This window comes from Colobus angolensis, unplaced genomic scaffold (genome assembly GCF_000951035.1).
Source record: "Colobus angolensis palliatus isolate OR3802 unplaced genomic scaffold, Cang.pa_1.0 Scaffold39, whole genome shotgun sequence".
NCBI lineage: Eukaryota > Metazoa > Chordata > Mammalia > Primates > Cercopithecidae > Colobus > Colobus angolensis.
In genome coordinates this window covers 3914425-3918020 of record NW_012117265.1, presented here as the reverse complement: position 1 = coordinate 3918020, position 3596 = coordinate 3914425, and positions in this window count along the sequence as shown.

The following is a 3596-nucleotide window of genomic DNA, read 5'->3' as shown; positions in this document are numbered from 1 at the left end:
GTGTTCGCCAGGATGGTCTCGATCTCCTGACCTCGTGATCCGCCCGTCTCGGCCTCCCAAAGTGCTGGGATTACAGGCTTGAGCCACCGCGCCCAGCCCACATAAGATTCTTGCACGAAAATTGCTTTTTCCTAAATTTGTATTTTGAGTAATAGACCAAAATATATCTAGTCTTTTTAGACATTTTAAGAAGCCAGCTGGGTGCGGTGGCTCATGCCTGTAATCCCAGCACATTGGGAGGCAAAGACAGGTGGATCACTTGAGGTCAGCAACTCAAGACGGGCCTGGCCAACATAGTGAAACCCCATCTCTACTAATAATACAAAAATTAGCCTGTCGTGGTTGCGGGCACCTGTAATCCCAGCTACTTGGGAGGCTGAGGCAGAATTGCTTAAACCTGGGAGGTGGAGGTTGCAGTGAGCCGAGACCATGCCATTGCATTCCAGCTGGGTGACGAGTGAAACTCCGTCTCAAAAATTTTTTTTTTTTTTTATAGAGAAAGAAATTTTAAGAAGCCAAGAATGAACTTATATTTATTCAGTAATTTGTTTGCTTTATATCTTATTTGGATATGAGTATTATTTAAGATTTTAAATTACATGAAGTTTATTTATAAACAATCCATTTCGTTACCTAATTTTCAATAATTAAACCTAGATTACTTATTAAAATTAAGATTTGACACAGCGTTTTAAATTATTTTTTACTAACCAATTTTTTTTTGGGGGGGGGACACAGTCTCGCTCTGTCGCCCAGGCTGGAGTGCAGTGGCCGGACCTCAGCTCACTGCAAGCTCCGCCTCCCGGGTTTTACGCCATTCTCCTGCCTCAGCCTCCTCAGTAGCTGGAACTACAGGCACCTGCCACCATGCCCAGCTAATTTTTGAATTTTTAGTAGAGACAGGATTTTGCCATACTGGCCAGGCTTGTGTTGAACTCCTGACCTTGTGATCTGCCTGCCTCAGCCTCCCAAAGTGCTGGGATAACAGGCATGAGCCACAGCACCCAGCCGTCTGGCTAATTTTTTACGGTATACAGGATAATAATTTACGGTAGACAGGATTTCACCATGTTGGCCAGGTTGGTCTCCAACTCCCAGTCTCAGGTGATTCACCCATCTTGGCCTCCCAAAGTACTGGGATTACAGGCATAAGCCACCGTGCCTGGCCTGTTTTATATATCTAATTTAAAAAACATCAACAAGGATAACAATGTGACACAAAATGGAAAATGAACAGGAATTACTGAAATGAACTTTCTATCAAATGGATAAAAATTCAACAATAAACAGGGGGAAAAAACACAAAATTGACCCAAGTAACTTTTCTTTTATTACAATTTTTATTATGATAAAAACACATAAAATTTACCCTTTCACATACTTTGTGTGTACCGAACATTATTAACTATATGCATATTTTTATACAACAAATCTCAAAAAGCTTTTCCATCTTGCATGGCTGACACTCAGTACCCATCGAACAACTCATTTTCTCCTCCACCAGCTTGTGGCAAATACCGCAGTACTTTGTTGCTTCTGAGTTTGACATTAGATACCCCATGTAAGTGGAATTGGGTGGTATTTGTCCTTTTGCAGCTGGTTTCACTTAGCATAATGTCCTCAAGTCACATCCATGTTGTAGCATATGGCAGAATTTTGTTAAGGCTAAATGATATTGCATTGTATGTATTTTGTTTACCAATTCATCTGTCAATGGACATTTACTTTGCTTCCACCTCTTGGCTCTTCTGAATAATTCTGCAATGAACACAGGTAGGCATTCACACATTGAGATGGTTTCTTCAGTTCCTTTGGACATGTACCTAGAAGTGGATTGCTGCTGACCAAGTAAGTTTTAAACCTAGTGCTTTTATATTAGGCCCTGAGCTAAAGATAAGAGCTGTGAATAAAAACTGAATTCTGGTTAGCAGATTTTTAAAAACAGTGGTGTGAGTTATCAATTCTGAGAGTAGCTTATATTTTAATCTAGGATTGAGCAAGTGCTATTTTTTGCAAGTGATGAAAGATAGCTACAGAGAAGGGAATCTGGAAGGCAAGAAATAACCCAGTAGTGTTGCGGTGGAATTAAAAGTGTTGGCATGTGGTCACATTTTTCATATAGAAATATAGGTATCAATGTGTGTGGATATGTATAGATAATTATGCATGTTTCCCACATCCTCCAGACAGGACCTAAAAGCCAGGGCACTATTACCTAGGAACACCACCCCACACAGAGACTGCAGCTTCTAAATAGTATTCTGCATTAAAAGAAACTAGATTTTTCTGATTCTAGGGTGGAGACAAACGTACCATGAACAGACTGTCGCCCAGAAAATAATTATATACCCACGAAATTAGGAGAATACATTTTTAGATTCAGAAGATAGCTTGATGGGGATCCTACTTATTGAATCTGGAAAAATATCTGCATCAAATTTACAGTAGCTAACTATACCCCAAAGAGTAAGAATTTATGATACATGCTCCTACAAGTAAATGGGTAAATAAATGAATAAGGATAACTCTTCCTTACAAAATTCCAATTAAGAAATGTAGAAGAAACTATGGAATTAGAAAATCACTTTTTGGGCTGGGTGCAGTGGCTCACACCTGTAATCCCGGCACTTTGGGAGGCTGAGGCAGGAGGACTGCTTGAGCCCAAGAGTTTGAGACTAGTCTGGGCAACATAGTGAGACCTTGGCTCTACAAGTAAAAAAATTAACTGGGTGTGTTAGCATGTGCCTGTGGTCCCAGGTACTCAGGAGATGGAGATGGGAGGATCACTTGAGCCCAGGAGGTCAAGGCTGTAGGGAGCCATGATCGTGCCCCTGCACTCCACACCCTAAGCAACAGAGCAAGACCCCGTTGCAAACCAACAAAAAGAAGAAAAGAAAAAAAAGAAAACCACCATTTGGAAACCACTACAGCAATAACTAGACATACCGCATGCTACTTCGCTTCATCACTTTACAGATATTTTTCACCAGTAGAAGTCCTGTGGCAATGTCATGTTGAATAAATCTGTAATACCATTTTTTCCAACAGCATGTGCTCACTTTTGTCTCTCACATCCTGGTAATTCTGACAATATTTCAAAGATTTTCCTTATTATTATACTTATCGTGGTGCTCTGTGATTTTTTTATTTTTTTTTTGAGACGGAGTCTCACTCTGTCGCCTGGGCTGGAGTGTGGTGGTGCAATCTCAGCTCACTCTAACCTCCATCTCCCGGATTCAAGCGATTCTCCTGCCTCAGCCTCCCGAGTAGCCAGGACTACAGGTGCCTGCCACCACGCCTGGCTAATATTTTGTATTTTTAGTAGAGACGGGGTTTCACCATGTTGGCCAGGCTGATCTCGAACTCCTGACCTCATGACTTACCTGCCTCAGCCTCCCAAAGTGCTGGGATTACAGGTGTGAGCCACCATGCCCGGCTGCTCTGCGATCTTTGATGTTCCTATTGTAGTTGTTTTGTGGTACCACAAACCACAACCTTGGAGGCCGGGCTTGGTGGCTCAAGCCTGTAATCCCAGCACTTTGGGAGGCCGAGACGGGCGGATCACGAGGTCAGGAGATCGAGACCATCCTGGCTAA